Here is a 21,575-nt window from a genome sequence, read left to right on the forward strand (position 1 = left end):
ACGTGGTTGTACTAAAATTTGGCAAATTTGTACCCCTAGAAGGGAACAAAGTGGTCCACCCAAATTTATCATAATACATGTTAGGGTCCAATACTATAATACCCAATGTTGAAATTGGGCAATTTCCAAAATTTAAGGGGTGGGCCAAGGTACCCCTACCGGGGTGCACCCATGTCTTATGATAGGGAATAGACCCCTATACATAACCATATAAGGTAATAGGACCTCATCAAAGGGGGATAAAATGTACCAAATACCAAACACGTGGTTGTGATCTATATTAGTGTCCTATACTATAATACCAAATGTTGAAATTGGTCAATTTCCAAAATTAAAGGGGTGGGCCAAGGTACCCCTCCCAAATTTTTCAAGGGGTGCACCTATGTCTTATGATAGGTAATGAACCCCTATACATCACCATATAATCATATAAGGTAATAGGACCTCATCCAAGGAGATAAATTAGGTCGAAAACCAAACACGTGGTATAACGTATTGCTTACGTTTATATTTTGGCAATTTGGTACCCCTAAAAGGAAATGAGGTGGACCACCCAAATTTATTATAATACATATTAGGGTCCGGTACTATAATACCAAATGTTGAAATTGGGCAATTTCCAAAATTGAAGGGGTGGGCCATGGTACCCCTCCCAAATTTCTCAAGAGGTGCACAAATATACCCATGTCTTATGAAAGGTAATGAACCCCTGTATACGCCCATATAACTATATAAGGTAATAACACCTCATCCAAGGGGATAAATTAGGTCAAAAACCCCCGAAATTTCAATTTTTGGCAATTTTTTACCCATAAAAGGGAACGACATAGACACCCAATACTGATAGGGGTACATACTATGGTCCTAGGCTACCATACCAAATTTTTAAATTTGGCAATTTCCAAAATTTAAGGGGGGTGGTCCTAGGTACCCCTGCCAAAATTTAGGGGGTGGGGCATGGTACCCCTGCCAAAATTTAGAGGGGGTGGTCCTAGGTACCCCTAGGTCATTGACCCCGGGCCAAGGTCATTGACCTTTGACCTATGACGTCACAAAAATTTTTGCTGACTCGGCTCGATATAACGGGGTCCCTACTACTCCGTACATGTGCACATGTGCATTTGTGTGGGTGATGCACACATACATAACCCGTGCTTAAGCCGTACATGTGAATTTGCGTGGATGAAGAACACATACATAACCCGTGTATGTGCACATGTGCATTTGCGTGGGTTATGCACACGTACATAACCCGTGATTAGGTCGTGCATGTGCACATGTACATTTGCGTGAATGAAGCACAAATACATAACCCGTGTATTTGCACATGTGCATATGCGTGGGTTATGCATACGTACATAACCCGTGATTAAGTCGTGCATGTGCACATGTGTATTTGCATGGATGAAGCACACATTTATATCACCCGTGCCCAAGCCGTTATGTCTACACTAGCAGCGTTCACCCCGCTTCGCTGCGGTCACCCCGGAACGCAATAAACTTTGTTACTTAGATAATTTTTACTTTTTCGCTTTCAAGTGATATGATAAAAACCATAGAAGATTGCAGTAAATGTTAACATTATATCGCCTGTCATTTATGTTAACCCGCCCCGCTTCGCTGCGGTCACCCCGGAACGCAATAAACTTTGTTACTTAGATAATTTTTACTTTTTCGCTTTCAAGTGATATGATAAAAACCATAGTAGATTGCAGTAAATGTTAACATTATATCGCCTGTCATTTATGTTAACCCGCCGAGTGACACGGTCATGCGGGTTGCATATAAATACGTTTATTTTTACCTATGATGAACTAACAAAGGATTTGTACGTTATGGACACTTGAATGGTCAATTATCTCAAGACACTGGTAATTAAAAATTAAAGTGATATGATAAAAACCATCTAGGGTCCAAATCCTAATAACCCCCCAAAAATGAAAGAAATTGGTTCAGCCGTATTAGCGTGATGAGGGAACAAAGGATTTGTGCGTTCTCTTTTATAACCGGTTTTGGGGGAAACCGAACCGGTTTTGGAGAAACCGAACCGGGTTTGGAGAAAACCGAAACCGGTTTCGGTGAAAAACCGAACCAGTTTTGAAGAAAACCGAAATGTCGGTTTTATAGAAACCGGTTTTCGGTTTTTATAAAAACCGGTTTTGCCCATCCCTAATAAATACACAAAATCTACAATGTCAGGAAAACATTTCATAGAATCAGAACTTGTTTATTTAACTTTCAATACTTGTACTCAATACTACATAGTATTTAACATTTTTAATCTGATTGTTTTTTCTCTTTTTCTTAGTTTTATTCTTTTGATTATATTTTTGTTTCAAAAATAAAAGTATTTCTTTTACTCTGATGTTTGTAATCCGGAAATTAACACACAACTATTTTCGATCTGTATTTAGGTTCTTCGCCCGTATTGTGTAGAAAATAAAATAGCAATCATCATGGGAACGAGAAAGAGGACGGATAATGCAATCGTTTTACAGAGTATCGTCATCCTACGATTGTTGTGCCACCCTTAGGCTTAGAATATAATGAACACACCTCGTATATTAAACCTCCACTGTACAAGTATGTTAAATACTTGAGACCTGTGTGTATAAATATCAATTGTGTACCCAGGTTATCGGCGCTCAGGTATGACAATTAAGAGATCCGGCGTTTTTGGGCTATTTTTTAGACTTTCAGTCAAGCAGCTACTACATCGTCACTATTTATCCTAGGATCATGGTTCATATCTCATTCTCTTCAGAATGGAGCTGGCTTTCAAATGATACCACTTGCATGCTCATACCATATACCAGGAGCGGGAAAGATGATGTCAAAGGGAAAATTTCGGAGGGAAAATTTTTTCTTGCACTTTCGGCCCCCCTGGAGCGACCCTGTGTGAACGTAGCCATCTAAAAAAAAATCTCATAAATAGTACTTGGTATACTGAATGTGTGTGCCAAATTTCAAGTTTCTATCTTGAATACTAAGGGCGGGAGAAATTTTATCAGGAATTCCCACCATGCCCCAAATTAACGTAAAACACCATGATCTCAGGTAAAAAATTTCCTGAGACATCCCTAATTACCCTAGGGTCACGTTTCGCCCATCATTCTCTTCAGAATAGAACTGCCTTTCAGGCGGTATGCCTCGCGTGTCTCCATCATGTATCTAAGGCGGGAAAATGAGGAAAAACGGGATTTTTGGGTCTAAATATCCTTTTTTCAACTTTTAGCCCCCCTGGACCCCCCTGTTTTAACGCAGAGATCTGAAAAAAATCTCGTAAATACTACTCGGTGGGCTGAATGTTTAGGCACAATTCCAATTTTCCAGGTGCAAAAGTAAGCCCGCCAAAAAAAATATACCGACAATGTCCCATATTCCCGTATACAGAGGGAAATTTTTAAACATTCCCTGAGACATCCCTAATTACCCTAGGGTCATGTTTCGCTTCGCCCATCATTCTCTTCAGAATAGAACTGCCTTTCAGGCGGTACCATTCACTTGTCCCCATTATGTATATAAGGCGGGAAAATCCCGTGAAAGGGATTTTTTGGTAAAAATTTCCCTTTTTCAGCGTTTAGCCCCTCTGTACCCCCCTGTTTTAACGCAGAAATCTGAGAAAAAATCTGGTAAATACTACTCGGTGGACTGAATGTTTGTGCACAATTTCAATCTTCTAGGTGCAAAAATAAGCCAGCACAAAAATAGTACCGAAAATGTCCAAAATTCCCCTATACAGAAGTATATTTTGATAAAAATTCCCTGACACTTTCGTAATTGCCCTAGGGCCATGTGTCGCACATCATTATCTTCAGAATAGAACTGCCTTTCAGGCGGTACCATTCACTTGTCTCCATCATGTATCTAAGGCGGGAAAATGAGAAAAAACGGGATTTTTGGGTCTAAATATCCGTTTTTCAACTTTTAGCCCCCCTGGACCCCCCTGTTTTAACGCAGAGATCTGAAAAAAATCTCGTAAATACTACTCGGTGGGCTGAATGTTTATGCACAATTCCAATTTTCCAGGTGCAAAAGTAAGCCCGCCAAAAAAAATATACCGACAATGTCCCATATTCCCGTATACAGAGGGAAATTTTTAAACATTCCCTGAGACATCCCTAATTACCCTAGGGTCATGTTTCGCTTCGCCCATCATTCTCTTCATAATAATAATAATAATAATAATAATAATAATAATAATAATAATAATAATAATAATAATGACGGGTGATCTTATCTCCATGATCGTGAATTTCGTTGATTGGGCATACATGATCACTTCAAAGGCCTAAAAAACACAATAAGAATTAAGAAAATTTATTAAGAAAATTTGAATTTGTACAGAGTAATGTTCTTTAAAACTGTAAGTATACAATTTCATCAATCTATCTGTACTCTTTCTGGGTTGGGCTGCGAACATTTCGGCCACCCTCGTATGATACATGTTTAATTTTACAAAATATTTTGCTCAAGGGGATTTAAACCCCCTTGAGAAATATATTATGTAGAAATCAACATTTACTATATTTAGAAAAATGAAATTAAATCTTTGTTTTACGGCCCACGATTATGTTGGCTAGGCTAAAGTAGGCGATGATGATGAGAAATGAATGAAATGGTGGAATGAAGAAAGTGAGAGGAAACGGGAGAATCCTGTGAAAACCCACACACATGGTGTTTGTCCACCGCAAAGTTCACTTGGAGCGAGCTGGAATCAAACCACGAAGTCCATGCACCAAAGGTGAGCGCACTACCACTGAGCCACCGCGGTCTTTTTTACTATATAGGATATGCAAAAATCGTACCTCTGAAAGGATATAAGATTGAATGCTTGAATTCCCCGTGATAAAATTCTGCGTACTCCACTATCAATTTTAATATCCCCGAGGGCTCAATGTTCTGTACTAATATAGTAAAGTCTGAAAGTCGTTACCCCTCTTGTTCCAGCTTGTTTAGTGATCCAGAACATCAGTATGGGTACCACCATTATCGTAACCCAATATGAGGTGGCGCCACGTCCTGTGTGAAATTTTCCGCCGCTCCAAATTTTTCTTGCTCAGAAAAAAGCCGACAAGGTCAATAAATTGAACTTTCGTCTGAGAAGAAAACTTTGCCTCTCACAAACACATTGAGCAAATTTTAGCAAGCTTCATGTCTTCGTCGCATGTTACCATCTCATTTACGAATGATGGCCTAAAAGATGTACATTCAAGACCATTTTTCATGTGTTCATTATAATCATTTTTGGAACTCCAAGTTCACAGTATCTTTCCCGCAATGATTTTTTTTTATTACTCGGGGGGAGGGCAGTGGTACATGTATAAAACCAGTTGTTAAAAATAGAATAAAACCATTGGGGAGGGGGAAATCTCACCACAGAATCCGCCATAGCTTCACATGTTTCTTGTCATGTTGATGGTCGACCGTCCTTTTCTTATAAAAAGCAGTATCGTTTGCTGCCCATGCATGCATTTGCCAGAATACATAATTCCACACTGTAGATACTTCTATTAGCAATCTGAAAAGAAATTGAAGAATAAATACACATATACGTACAAAGAAAAGGGGGAGGTGTCAGACATCTAAAAAAAAAGAAATAAAAATACACATACATACAAATGAAAAAGAGGGACAAGACTTTCGGATCGTATTGTACATTTAACAAGTATTTATAAAAGTTCTTCCCCATTCTGTTTCTCTCACAAGTAGCATTTTGGAGATAACACTATATTCTTAGCATTAAGAGTTAGTGATGGGCAAATCGATTCACCTCAGAGATCGCCAATCAATAGTTCGCTCACTAAAATGAATCGATTCATTTTAACGACTCAGTAACTCACTTATATTTTTATAACGGGGGAGGGGGAAGTTAAAAACTGAAATTCTATTATCAGACTAAATGCATTACATAAAATGAATTTGAAAGGTATAACTCCAATTTTAGATTACAAGCATACTGCTATTAACAAATTTAACTTTAAAAAATCACAGGAAGTTACACTTTTAAACTAATGCAAAGTACAATTAACAGATGTAACACACAAAAATGCAATTTAGATACAAAATACACATACAAATTAGACTAAATAAAATTACTATTAATAAGTGTGAAATGCATCACAAATGCAAAACAGCTGTATGCCAGTAGCGTCTCCTGACGTGGATGTTAGGGCGTTGGCAAGAAAGGAAAAATATATTAACCCTCACAACCATAGGCGATACTAGAGGGGGAACCCCCTCTTCCCAGGAGCAAAGATGGGCCCACCCACATTTTTTTACTGATCAAAAATATTGTGATAAATTTACCTCAATTTACGCATAATTATTTTAGTGGCATTCGCATTCAGCATTCTAGTACTTAATAGTGGCTATACTTTGCCCACCCGTCGATTTCCTGAATGTAGTCTGTACCTGGAAGTTCTCGCAATTTTCGAAAGTAAGGAACCATGATCGTCACTGCATAATGTCCTATTTACGCCAACCTATAAATAGCAATTTACTTCTAACAATTTAGTCTGGAAATTATAAAGAGCAATCAAAGAGGATGTTATTACGTAAGGACTACAATTAATTATAATAATTATAGTATAAGTAAATATACCCTCAAAATATTAAACTGAAAATCAAAAACAAGCAATTATTTATTTACAACTAGCAGCGTTCACCCCGCTTCGCTGCGGTCACCCCGGAACGCAATAAACTTTGTTACTTAGATAATTTTTACTTTTTCGCTTTCAAGTGATATGATAAAAACCATAGTAGATTGCAGTAAATGTTAACATTATATCGCCTGTCATTTATGTTAACCCGCCCCGCTTCGCTGCGGTCACCCCGGAACGCAATAAACTTTGTTACTTAGATAAAAAAAACCATAGTAGATTGCATTAATGTTAACATTATATCGCCTGTCATTTATGTTAACCCGCCGAGTGACACGGTCATGCGGGTTGCATATAAATACGTTTATTTTTACCTATGATGAAATGGACACTTGAATGGTCAATTATCTCAAGACACTGGTAATTAAAAATTAAAGTGATATGATAAAAACCATCTAGGGTCCAAATCCTAATAACCCCCCAAAAATGAAAGAAATTGGTTCAGCCGTATTAGCGTGATGAGGGAACAAAGGATTTGTACGTTCTCTTTTATATATATAGATTACGTGAATTTCAGCTCAAGTCGTCTTTCTTTGCGTAGAAACCTCTGGATTACTGTTTAAGAAACAGTAATAGGGGCCCGAAACCGTAAGTCTTGAGGATGACCCACTAACGACAAAGTAAATGAAAATTAGGGAAATAAAAAGGCAGAATGGAAAACCGTTCTGTAGCTTAACGTCCAGGCTTTTTTCTTTTTTGCATCAGCTGACACTTCCAACACAACTTGGATCGAGAAAAAAATGATGTTTCTTTTCACCGTACTCCTTACATACGTATTTTAGGAAGAAGTCGATTGCACCATTAACTTTTGAATTGAATGATATGTTTAGCAATAAAAAAGTGCGTAGATCATACCCCCTCTCCCCCAAAAAATGTTTTCCGTATCGTTATAAAATATCTCTACATCCACAAATAAATCTACAGACTTGGCAACGCTTGAGAGAAGCAGAAAACTCAAGACGTTGCTTTCCTAACCAAGGCCTTGGACCACACAAGCACGAGGTGAGGAACACGAAGCGCATGCACAATAGGAGTCTTCGAAAGCAGTGAAAATTCAGCCAAAGCGTTGCCAACGACTTACTCGCAGAGTTGCCTCCTCAAAACATGACGGAGACCGCAAAGCATTTCTCTGTTCTTTTGCACTTCAACAGTTGATTCTGTCTCATTGGAAAAAAAAATCCAAGTTCTGACGATCCATTTAATTAAATTAAAATACTCTTTTCTTCATTTTTCGTTGGGCGTTAACACACGACTTGCACACCCAGAGAAGACGCTACTGCTATATACAAATTGCAGCCTAAACGAATCAAAATACGGAATGCAAAATATTACAACTGTAGACTCAATGCTATAGCAATACAATTTTAGAATTACTGCAAAAGTGTTACAACTTTAAACTCAATGCCAAAAATATTATAATTTTATTACAACATAGTGAGAAACTAAAATTTTCCTAAAAATGTTGGCGACCACATCCCCCTTAGAATACACATTTTAATCAAAATAACGAGTTCCTCCGTGGCTAAGCGGTTAGCGTACGCGCCTTTGGCGTGGGGGATCCGGCGTTCTATTCCCGGTGGTAGCTCATGTGGTTCGGGTTTTACGTTTTCAGTAGGTCCACGTTTCATATAGCCCCGCTGCTGAAATAAAATGAAATATTTTAGTTTAATGGCAAGCGATTAAGCCTTGTAGGCTAAGGAAGACGATGATTAAAGCAACTGCATGATGATGGAAAAATTGGTGGAACGAGAAAGTGGGAGGAAACGGAATACTTGATAAAACCCACGGACATGATGTCCACCACGAACTTAGTTGGCCGGGGAGCGAACCAGGGACCCGACGCACCAGAGGTAAGCGATTTACCACTGAGCTACAGTGCCTCGCTACTGAAAAGAATACTAGACTCAAAACCAAATCAAATCAGGCCCGTAGCCAGCACCAAAATGTAGGGGGCTCGGTGGATGTTAGGGAGGGCGATCCAACAATATTATAGTTCAACACCATATTATAGGTCATTTGCAAGCCTACCATGAACATTATAGGTGAGACAATAAAAATTTAGAAGTGGCCCGGCCCCCGCGCCCCCCGTGGATACGGACCTGAATCAAATCAAAATAACATGATAAAAACTGAATTCGAAGTAGGTGTTAATAACCAACTGTTTTCTCTTGGCGTGATTACAAGATTCTTGTCATTTTTATATCATAGACGTATTGTGTCAATAACATAACATTGCGGTTTAAGAACTGTTTTAAGTACAGAAAGCCTTAACAGGGGTATCGGTCCTACCCATCCCAACCGTGTGTGCTTCCATAAAATTCAGTTATGTTGTAGGTACAACTGACGGGAAATACTTTTAGAATTTTGTACATCACAGTCTTAAGAATTTCCATATAGGTCTATATTATAAAAGTATCTTAAAATACCCTTAAGTAGACCTTCGTTATTTAAGCTGAAATTACCTTTTGCAACGAAAATAATGAACTAAGACAATCAGGATCAATTCTCCCCTATTATAAAATAGGCCCTATATTTAAAATTTACTGTAATTATTATGAATTTATTTGAATTACATATGTTCATTTTAACATACCATTTCCCTTAAGAATTGTATAACACATACTTTTGTTTAAAACTAACAGTTGCACAATATTGAAGTACGAACAAACGCAGAGTGACTAATCTCTGCTGCTGGTGCGCTCTCGTTTTCATTAATTTCTCAACTGAATATCAATTGTCTATGTGCGATTGCAAGAGCGGATCCAGGGAACAGGAAAGAACCGGCTCTTTCGGGCTTTTACGTACCTGACCTACTTCCCCATTCTGCAGATGCGATTTTAATTGATAGTTAAAAGTTTTTATATGAAAAATATCAATGTGAGTCTAACTGCCACGTCAAAGTGCTAAACATTTACATTGTTAGTACTCTTTTTAATTTATTCATGCCAGAGGTGCAAATACACTAAGGCAACGCACATTTGCCGAACTCGACTGAAGAGGCGCTCGCTATAGTGAGAACCAGCGAAACAGCAACTGACTGAATCAACCAACAAGAGGGCGGTTCGCGAGTGAGCGACGTACAAGATTTACGTTCTCCAAACATTGTCACTCCTAAATAATCGTCCCTTCCAGAGAATAGTGGTTCAAAAAGAACCATGACTCCTGAAGAACCACGACTCCCGAAGAATCATGATTCCCGAAGAACCACGACTCCCAAAGAACAACGACTCTCAAAGAGTAACTACTCTCGAAGAATCGTTACTCATTTCTAGTGAACAACGACTCACTCACTCATCCAAAAGAGTTAGTCAGAAGAGTCGACTCACTCGCGAGCGATACATCACTATTAAGAGTACTGGGCTACTGTGGCTTAGTGGTAGAACTTTCACCTCTGGTGCATGGCATCTTTAGTTTGATCCCAGCTCTCCCCAAGTAAGGTTTGTGGGGAACAAACATCGTGTGCGTGGACTTTATCGGGGTTCTATAGTTTCCTCCCACTTCCTTTATTCCACCATTATCATCATGCATTCCATTATAACCGTCTCCCTTAGCCTCAGTGCATAATCATTGGATGTTAAACTAAATTAAATAAATAAAATTAAAATTAAAAAATATGAGAAATACTGGCTGCTCAGAGCATTAGATCAACAATAGAAAGGAACAATAGAAATTCGTTTAAATTATAAAATTTTGAATTTACTTTATTTGTTGTAATTCTTTAAAAAATCTATTACTATGAACACGCTACTTTTTATGTTAAGAATAGAAGATATCCGCAAGATATGGACGCAAGGTGAGTTGATAGTAATTTCTCTCATTCTTTCTTTCATTTTAATTCATATATTTTGATTAATTCATTTGCAAAATTTACGATAAAGTGTGGAGAATTTGGATTCTTGGAAGAAAAATATGTATGCGGGATTTTCAATAGGTAATATTTATTTATAAATAACTAGCAGCGTTCACCCCGCTTCGCTGCGGTCACCCCGGAACGCAATAAACTTTGTTACTTAGATAATTTTTACTTTTTCGCTTTCAAATTGCAGTAAATGTTAACATTATAGCGCCTGTCATTTATGTTAACCCGCCGAGTGACCCGCTTCGCTGCGGTCACCCCGGAACGCAATAAACTTTGTTACTTAGATAATTTTTACTTTTTCGCTTTCAAATTGCAGTAAATGTTAACATTATAGCGCCTGTCATTTATGTTAACCCGCCGAGTGACACGGTCATGCGGGTTGCATATAAATACGTTTATTTTTATACCTATGATGAACTAACAAAGGATTTGTACGCTATGGACACTTGAATGGTCAATTATCTCAAGACACTGGTAATTAAAAATTAAAGTGATATGATAAAAACCATCTAGGGTCCAAATCCTAATAACCCCCCAAAAATAAAAGAAATTGGTTCAGCCGTATTAGCGTGATGAGGGAACAAAGGATTTGTACGTTCTCTTTTATAATATAGATAGTGGGTGTGTAGCCTAAGTATCTACGACGAGGTTTGAATTTAATCTTATTATAAAACAATAGGCCAATGGAAGAATGAAAATTTAAATATGTTGGCCTAAACTATTTGATGAAAATTTATATGCATGTAAGCATGTTATATATTAATAGTGATGATTAGTTTCCAGATTCACAACTCCAATGCTTTAAAATTATTTAGTAAACCATTCGTTTATATATAATGTATATAGCAAAATTTGGTGGTAATTCTCATTTGAAACTGGATATGATTGTCCTTATCTACCATAAATTAAATTAAATCTTTAAGTTTTACGTCCTACGTTTATGCTGGCTAAGCTAAAGGAGACGGTCCTTATCTAACAGTTGGAAAGATGAACATAATGCACCTATGGTGGGGATTAGGTGTAAAATCTAGTAATCATTGAAAAATTACATGTTTCAGTAGCGTACACAGAATTTTAACAAAACGGGTTCAGATACTCAAACTCATATTCTTTCAGTACAAACGTGACTGAACTTTACTTTTCCATAATATCTTTCTCAATGTGGAATTAAAACCCGAAAATCCCCTTTGCGTACACCTTTGACAGATTTACCCATACTTCGTAATATACGCTCCAATTCGCCTCTACGGGCACCGAGAAGTAGGACTCGTTTTCGAGTGTTTTGCGACAGATTGCATTGATGCAACTTTCGGTTAGCTCAGTAACTTTGTCTTCGTTATGTCAAGGTTAAGATTGAATTACTTTTCGCGACAGATAGTGTAACCTTGGGTTTAGCTATGTAGCATGTCTTTGTTCTGTCAAATTTGATGTAAATTTATATTACTTATCGTCTCTGGGACAGATGACATGGATTACAAAGTGGATCAACTTTTCACGATAGATGTTGTTAATGCAGCTGTGGTTTATTTGTATAACCTAGGCGTCTTATGCTATTCGAGGAATTTTCTTTGAAAATTAAATTGAGTATGCATCAAGTTATGCAATTGACAACTCTGAGGTGTTTTTGTTTAAGATTAAGCGGGTATAGGGCCAGACATAGTTTTATTGAGTATGAGCTTGGCTATTGTCTCAGACGATTGTTGATATACATGGGCGGCGATTAGGGGGGGGCAAGAGGGGGCAGTTGCCCCCCCACTTTTTTGAAGTGACGCCCTAATTTATATAATTTCATTTAGAAATATAAACAGGGTGTCCACACAATTTGGAGAAAAGTTCTCTGACTTTTCCCTGACTTTCCATGACGAAAGTTCCAGATTTCCCTGCCCCCTGAATAACTTAAAAATATAGAAAAAAGAAAGAAACTCCAACCTCCACATTCTCCATAGTTGGCCTTGTTCTCTTCCGCTTCTGTTTTTTTCTTTTTTTTCAATTTTCTTTCCAAAGGAATGTAAATTTACAAACATATGCATTAGGCCGATATTGATTAGGCCTACATATTACACAAAATGTAAAGTTACAAACGAAGGTGTGCAGTATACAGAGTAAGATATTTAAAAAATTACAAATTATATGCTTACACATTATAATACCAATTACACAGCATTATAATATTGCCTATAGTAATAAACAGTTCATACATGATTTTACTGATTATTAAAAAAAAAAAAAAAAAACACGCACATACATTATGTAATACATACACACATTACTTTTGCTGGTGCAGTTGTTAAATGCAAATCCATTTAGAAATTTGTTTTCATCCTTTCTCGCATAGTTTCCTTCTCATTGATCTGAATATCCTTGTCTCCGCAGTTTAATCTTCTTTTCTTCTTCCTCCAGCTACTTTAGTTGTTGCTGAATATTCCGTTTCTCTCTCCTCTTCTCGTCTCCAGCATTCATTTTTCTTATCTTTGGAAAATACACCTGATATTGTCTCATTGAACTTCTCACTGAATTTATCATACCTCTTGTAATTATTAATCCTGATGATCCACCTATCCTCATCACATAATCATATATGATCCACTGAGCCACCAGAGATTCTTCTTGTAAGTTGTCAACAATGAGAATTTTATTTATTGTGACACCACTTTCAAAAAATGCGTTTCCGTGAAAGAAGATAAAACACAATTTCATAACTGACCATAAGTCAATGAAGTTCTTCCCATTTCCTAAGACTAAGTAAAAAAATCATCAAGTCCAATACCATCTCTATCATTGGCTAGGAATTCATTCGAGTGTTCCTCCGTGCTAGTGGGTTTTCTCGGGGTTCTCCCGTTTCCTCCCACTTTCTTCATTCCACCGTTTCATTCATTTCTCATCATCACAGTCTCCTTTAGCCTAACCGGCATAAACCGTGAAACGTAAAACTGACAGATTTCATTTCATTCGAGTGTTCCTTAAATTCTTCAGTCTGAGCTTTCATTGTGAGCTGGAGATACTATTTCTTCGCGTTCTCAGACACTTGTCAAGATATCTTCTTGGCACCATGCAGTTCTTCTAGAACAGCGTCTACCCTTTTGAGCAAATATGCCAGGATGCAGTTAGATATGTGTTTTTCGCAGAAAATTAGGTTCAACAACTATATCAGAGAACACTGCCTCCCTCAATACAGGGGCGGATCCAGGGGGGCGATCGGGGCGATCGCCCCCCCCCCAGAAGAGGAAACTTTTTAATTTTATATATAAATAAAATATATAGTTTATATTTTTGACGCTCTTAAAAGTAGCTCTAAGTAGCAGCATTATACCCACCGCCCCCCCCAGAAGTCCGTTCTGGATCCGCCCCTGCCTCAATATCATCATTGAGAACACTACATTTTGCATCCAGTAACAGTAAAGAAATCAACCCTATTTCATAAATTCAGTAATTGAACAATGGACCTAAATCGATTCTCCCTGACTTTCCGTGACCAATCTGCCATTTCCCTGACTTCAACTGATACATTTTTACTTCCCTGACCTCTCCTTGCCTTTAACTTATTTTCCAGTATGTGGACACCCTGGTAAAGGTTTTGTATGTATTACTGTTTCATAGAAAAAAATGGTGCCATATGATATTTACCGTTGCGTGAGTACGTATTGGATATTTGTCTTCCCGTGGAGTTAACAAAGCTACACTAATTGCGTTTTAATTGCAATTCAAAGCAATTAATATTGCAATTGCATATTTCTTTAAATGTCATAGCATATGCTTGCAGTACTTACTGTATTTCATTTTCTAAGAGTAAAAACATTCATTTAATGGCATGTGTGGAATTAAAAGTATAAGTTGGTAATTAGTTCCCAGTATCAATATAACTTCTGCAAAACAAGCATCATTATTCATTACTATGATTAATATTATCCCTTCTACTTATTTGTTTTGCAAATTTATTAAATAATCTGATATCACAATTTTCCAGACAGAATTTTAAGATGTTCATGAGCAAGAACTCAAATCTCTTCTTACACTTTCGTTGTTTAAGAGTATACGAGTATACTCGTAAAGGGCTAGTACTTACCTGTATTGCTCTTATGAATTTACCTAATAAAATAGAAATACGATATACGGTTTTTTAAGTGAAAAAATATAGTATCCTATTAGTTATACAACCTTTCATCAAACAATGTTAGAAACAAGCAGGAAATATAACATTGATATACAATATTGTTAAGATCATGTCTTGCCCCCCCACTTTTAATGTCCAACCGCCGCCACTGTTGATATATTTCATATAATGCTTATATTGTTGGGATTTAGAGAGTGCCCCTCAGTAGGTGAGAAAAATACTAGCTACAGTGGGTTGTAGCTGGAGCAGACTTTTTAAAGTTGACCATTATATAATAATGTAAACGTATTTACGTAATGCATTGTGAGGAGAAGCAAATATCCACAATGTAAACCCTCTGCCGAAGTCCTCATAGCGTTTTCTCTAAGTTACGATTAAAACTTGACGATTGGTGAAATTATGAGCGTGGCTACTATAATTTGCTACAGCCAGTTAGTCAAACATGATTTAAAATTTAAAAAGAAAGAAATCGTTAAAGAATCATTTAAGACACCACTTTAATTTGCTTTCTAGCTTTAATTGTAAAAATATCTATGAATTCCCATATTTCTAACATAGTTATGCTCCAACGTGGATCAATAGAATTTGAGGAAGTTGAGAGAAAATAAGTTGAAACTCGCGAGAAACATTGAAAACTATATTTAAAGAAGTATAATTTATACAAGGAAATATATTTTAGTTATATTTAAGGAATAGCACAGCAAGAGGACGATCAACACAGCATTCAGTTAGTAGAGCATGGCCAATTGAACAGGGAACATACCATATGCCCAAGTGTCAATATGCCTCGTCAGCATAGGAGGTCTCAATGTAGCCTATTAATATACTGTGTTCAATGGAGTCCTAGGTTTTCCTACAAAAAAGGAAGACCATGAGAAGTTTGTGCACGTGCAAAGCATGCCGCCAAAACAGTGATATGCATGTGGAAACAGAAGATATTCATACGCAGGAACGATTGGGACGTGGACACACCACTGGATAACAGACATATTTTTCAGATGGCTATGACAGCGAACACCGTCGTACACAGCATCAGCTAGACGGTAAAGAATAATGGATGTAGAACTGTTTGAATTGACTGTTTGACAGTGTCTGGGAATATTATACTGGGACACGAATGGCTTTACTTGACTTCCATTGACTCAGAACCACAAACGTCTCAGGCTACAGTGGGCATGTGAATGCCGTTGCTTACCATGTTGACCGGCCCAGACGAGTCGTACTATGACGGCTACCTACTTTTAGACGCTGTCATTATGAGTGTAATCTTCTAGCGTATTGTCGAGTATCATGGCAGCCAAAAGACAAGCATAACGATTTGAGGCGACTGCATTGGGTGCAACACATGACCTCAGCTACTACCAATTCAGAGCAACCTCACAAGTGGCCAATAAATCAGAAAAGTTCCTTCACACAACACGGATGCTATTTTAACAGGATAATGCCCAACCACATATATCCCAGAATGTAGACGTCTTCTTAAAGGAATGACACGTACGCTGCTTCCCTGATCTGTATGTCGCTTGATATGTCACTCATCGGACATAAGTATGATATTGTTGGTCGGTAACTTGTTCATCAGAGACCTTTAACAGACAGTGTCGATATCTTGTTGACACGAACCTTAGCTAAGATTACCTAACTCAGAGAATCCGTAAACTTTTCAATTTCTGTCAAGGAACATACATATTTTGCTTTCTAGTAACCTTAACTTCAGCTGCGTGGCAGGCGATTCTTGGGGGATACATTCAACGCCTATTTGATTGGTAGACGTAATCTTGATGAATCAGAATGCAAGGGTAGAGGGTTGTTCAGTTCCGTAGTTGTACTTATTTCTGCATAGTCATGTAATGAATTTGTTACATAAATTTCACTCCACTCCCACAAGTCTTTCTTGGCGTGCAATTTTTGCATATAGTGGTGCATTTGCTGTATTCAGTCTATCAGGGACGTCATTTTCGAGTTTTGATAAATACATATTTTGAATCAAGAAATACTAATAACCTAATAAATAAAACGTGACATTCTTATTTCGGTAGAGGATCTTGTACCCCCAGAAACAAAATCTGAAACGACGCCACAGTTGTCTATAGCTACATAAGAGAAACAGCAGAAATGGGCACGATAACTTTCATCTATTTCTTTTGATCCATTTAGAATAATCAACACTGAAATAGAGAGCGATGTATAAGCACTAAACATATTGAACATATTGTTATATATATCGGTGGAACACGATTATTTGCCCGTAAATGTGAGGTGTCCCTAAAAGGAAGGGTTCTCTCTCATAACACCACACTACACATATTTATGGCATGGAAGAATAAGAAAGTTTGTCCTCTTATGAAGGTATTCACTATTGAGAGATGCCCGTTAAGATAGGTTTCACTGTATAAGTGTTTTCTGTTTCTTTAAAACTTATGAGAAGTAATGCTTTCAGGATTTGCCCTTTATAATTGGTCAACGGTGTGTAAGACAATACCGTAAATGAGAGTTGAGTGATACACTTTTAAATTTTAAAATAGTCATATTAACGCCTCATTTAATTATATTCTAGACGTTTTTGTACACCTTCAATTAATCTTAGAGTAATATATCATAATCACTGGTCAAATATATGTTTTTACATATATTTTGCAAATAATATGGAGAAAAGTTTGTGTATCGCTCTCGTACAAGGATTTATTTATACGGTATGTCTCATCAATGTAGCAAATAGAGTCTTGTGAGACAAACTAGGTTGGAAAATGCGTAAATGATACAAAGTGAATTAGTTTATACCGGAAGTATTACATAATATACATATATATAATTATCAATGTGAGAAAATGTCTTCTGAAAAAGTACAACTTACAAAAATTAATATGGCGCTGGACCAACTTTCCACCTCACAACAGTATGGATGGAAGAAATGGAGTGGAACGAGGAATGGAGTCATAAAGATCGTGATAGGTAACAAGTGGAATTTTATACAATTTCGCGTGCAGTGCATCACTCAGTTCCCTGACAAAGGATGGAGGCGGAAATCTACACAAGATTTCTGTTTCCGAAACAGATCATAGATGTTCAATTATGTACAGATCTGGGAATTGGGAGGGCCAGGGAAGATGTTTCAACTTTATCCCAATGTTCTTCAACTGTATGAATGAGCGCATTATCATCCTATCATTACTTGGAAACAACTTCTGAAGCATAGGATACACATGGTCTCCTAAAATAGCGACATAATCACAGGCAATGAGGCGGACTGGTAAGCATTAGCACAGGGCTCAATGCAAACCAGGATATTGTGGCCTACAGCATCACAGAGCCTCCGCCATTTCAAGACTGGGCAAAAATGCTGCGGAATGTAACCTTGCACCAGACATAAACGCGGCCCGTGGTTTTAAATAAGACGAACGATGATTCACATGATCATATTACACATTTTAATCTGCGATCTATGTTGCGTGTCTATTGTCCATGCTGCATGTTCGCTGCATCGTTGGCGTCGTCCTGAATGTTTTTTTTTCCTTATCAGTGCTTTCACACGTACAACCGTCTCCGTATGTGCATGTAATGCGGCTCGCGGCGGACAGTGATTATCACCATGAACACCCCGGCGAACTGGTACCTTCTAACAATGAAGACAGCCTAGGAAAGTTAGCTTTATCAGTGGAACAAATTCGGAACAAGCTGATTTTCGGTACACACGTTCAGAATAGCATTAAAAACAATACTGGAGAGTTCAATTGATGTTAATGGGGGGAAACCTGGGAAATCGCCATCTTGAAGAAAACTATTTTCGGACATTTTTTCTTCACAATTTTGTTTTTTTGTGCTAAAACTATGCAAGATACGCAAAAATGTTATTGGGCCTTTCTTGTAGAGCATTAAATTTCCAATAAATTGAAGAAAATTGCAATTCTCGAAAGCAGAGGTTTCCAAATGGTGATCCGCAGACCCGTAGAGGTCAGTGGATATTCACTTCAGGACACGCAATTAATAGTTGGGAAAAGGGTTTTATCTTAAACCAACCTTCATCAAACATTATAATATCATTTTTAAAATTTCTAACCGTATTTTGTCTTAACATATTTAATTGGTGACAGGACACATTGATTTTTTTTAGGATTGGGATTTCAATCACGATTTTTAGGATTTAGGTTTCTTGGAGTCTCGTTCATGATGGAGATAAGTAAAGTCCTCCAAAAGATGTTAGGAACCATTGTTCTAAAACAACCCTTTTCCATTTTCTTTTTTCGAGACCATTTTCTCTTTCTTTGCTTTTTTCTTGCCTTTTATTTTGATTTTTTTATTTTATATTTTTATATAATCTTAAAAACATCTTCACTAAGGGAGTGTTATGTTATATATTTACTCAATCTTTAAAATTGTGAGATAAATTAAAAAGAAACTAAAAATAGTTTGCTTACCTTTCTTAATGAGTTGTCAGGATCGAACTGAGGAAGGCTAACTTCATGTATCATTCCTTAATCGAGTTCCATTTATATCTTTATCTGAATGTCCTGGCTGTTCGCAGTCCTCTCTTGTTATCAATATTTCGTCAGCCATTCTGTCTGCGACTTTCGAAATGCTGCTACCAAAAATGCACAACTCTACATTTTCAGATTCTCTTTTGTTTTTATCTTCATCAACAAATAGTTGTTCTTCAACTTGTTCACCCATTATTTCTTCTTCAGTTGACATAGTAGGCGGCAAGTTGTGGCATCGCAATCCTCTAGAATGAAAACATACAATAAAATATCGAAGACCTGCATTTTGCATCTGCAACCTAAATAGCAATCCTTTTGACATTTACATGCTATTAGCTTCAAAAGGTTTTTGGGAGCGGATGGTTTAAGCGTGGTGACTGGAACCAAAGAAATTCCATCTTCATTCTGCCAACCCCATTTTTCTGCTGGTAACACATTACCTTCCATAGTTGTACTTGATGAAACACTGAATAGGTGTTGTTGGGTAGCCTTTGTTGTTGGGGGAAGATTAGCCAAGTTAACTTCAATTTTGTCTTTAGAGACGAGTTGACAGAAGTTAGTGTATCTAAAGGTATTTAAAGAAGTGTCTGTCTCTGTAGCTCCGTAGACTCGAAGAAAGTTTTCTCTTTCAGCCAGTATTATCGATGCTTGTGCTGATGGATCATTAAAAACTGAAACTGCATTTTGAAGTTCTCAGAAATTAGATTCTCTTCTTTCCTTGCATCAACAAAGATGATATGGAGTCACAGTCACTTACTACATGTAAAAACAGAAATTGATCTTTGATATTTTTAAAGCAGTGTTGCACATCAATAGAAGAATTATCAGAAACTTTGCATCGTCCTGGCTTCAAAAGGTAGATAGGTATCTCATCGGGCGCAAATGATGTCAGCAGAATCAGTAGGTCGACATATTTTCTTACTACAACTACAGGCTTATTATTGATTCTGGTAGCCAGTTTAATATCCGCTTGCACGATGAGCCTATCTGCATCATCATTTGCTTGAATAACAGTAATTCCTCTGCTTTGGAGCTCTTTTGTGAGTTGCTCAATAAAACGAGATTTATTCGCCAGATTTGACAAAAACTTACTTTGTTCAATCATTGAATTCATATTTTCTTCAAAATCTATGCCAGGGCAAATTATTTTCGAGGATCGTCTCTGTCTTTCGACATTTTTTGTTAGTGCTCAGCTGGATCATAACCATTAACCCTTTTAAATTATGATGGCACAACACCTGTGCCGTGGCGTCGACCTTCGGAATTTGCTTTATAACTCTCTAGTAAAGCTTTTTAGACCGGGCTTTTTTCATTCATTCAAATATGAAGCATCATAGAACATATTTTATGGACGATGGGTTTTTAAAAAGGATATATTTGAGAAGTTTTTTCAAAAAATCCCTGACACATTACTGTTTACACTACTATCCATTTCATAAAGATAGGCCCCTGACTTCGCGGTGCTGCCGTGACGTCCAGTCAAAACTTATACTGCATTGTCGTACCTCGTTGGAATTATTGGAATGTTGTCTTTTCAATACTTAAGACATACAAATTTTCTTTGCACTGTGTAGTGAGAAAAAAATAGAAATTAATGAAAAAGTGCGTATTTTTTCGTATTTTTTTGGTAAATCAATGTTTATAGGACTATATCTCGGAAATGAGATAACATGAAATAATTTCCTGTGCACGATATGTAGGTGCGTCTATTACCTGTAAGTTCTGAAAATTTCATTACTCAACACGTAGTAATTTTCTTGTTATTCAGTAAAAAGTGAGACATCATTATCTCTGAATTGCTGCGGTGTATTAACAATCTGAAAAAACTTTTAGAAAGACCTTAAAATAGCTTTTTCAACCAAACTGTTTTGACTTGTATTAAAAGATAAACAATCACAAATATGACATTATGATTATTTCTGCTTTGCGCCCTTCGCTATCGCAGTTTATACGGAGTGCTACGTTGCCACATTTTCCTGGCGCGTATAGACTCTCAGCCGGACGGGTATTTAAACTTGTCACGCACACTGTCCGGCACTTTTTAGAGATATTTTTAAAATGTAATGTCTCCACAGATTTTAAACCAATTTCTTAGAAATTAACAGGATATACAGTAAATGTACCAAGTGTTCAAAATTAGAAAAGCAAACTCTTATCTTGTTTGGATTTGCAAGTGATGGTCCTCGAAAATTTGTTGCTTTTTGTCAGTTTTTTTTCAATCAAAAAGCACAAGATATACTCACAAAAATATAAATGCCCATTCGTCCGTTTCATTGCAATGAACCCATATGATGTGAGTGTGTGTGGAAGTTTTTGACGCCTACGAACCGAAGGGAAGTGTTGAAGATTTAATCAGTGCGACGTGATTAGACGCAAATACAGTCCTCGTCACCTACTCATTGTATTGATACTTTCGTTGAAAGAAAACAAAGGACTCATTCTGTGTTATTAATACATTCGGCAGGGGA

This window comes from Thermobia domestica, chromosome 11 (genome assembly GCF_964235325.1).
Source record: "Thermobia domestica chromosome 11, izTheDome1.hap1.1, whole genome shotgun sequence".
NCBI classification, from domain to species: domain Eukaryota; kingdom Metazoa; phylum Arthropoda; class Insecta; order Zygentoma; family Lepismatidae; genus Thermobia; species Thermobia domestica.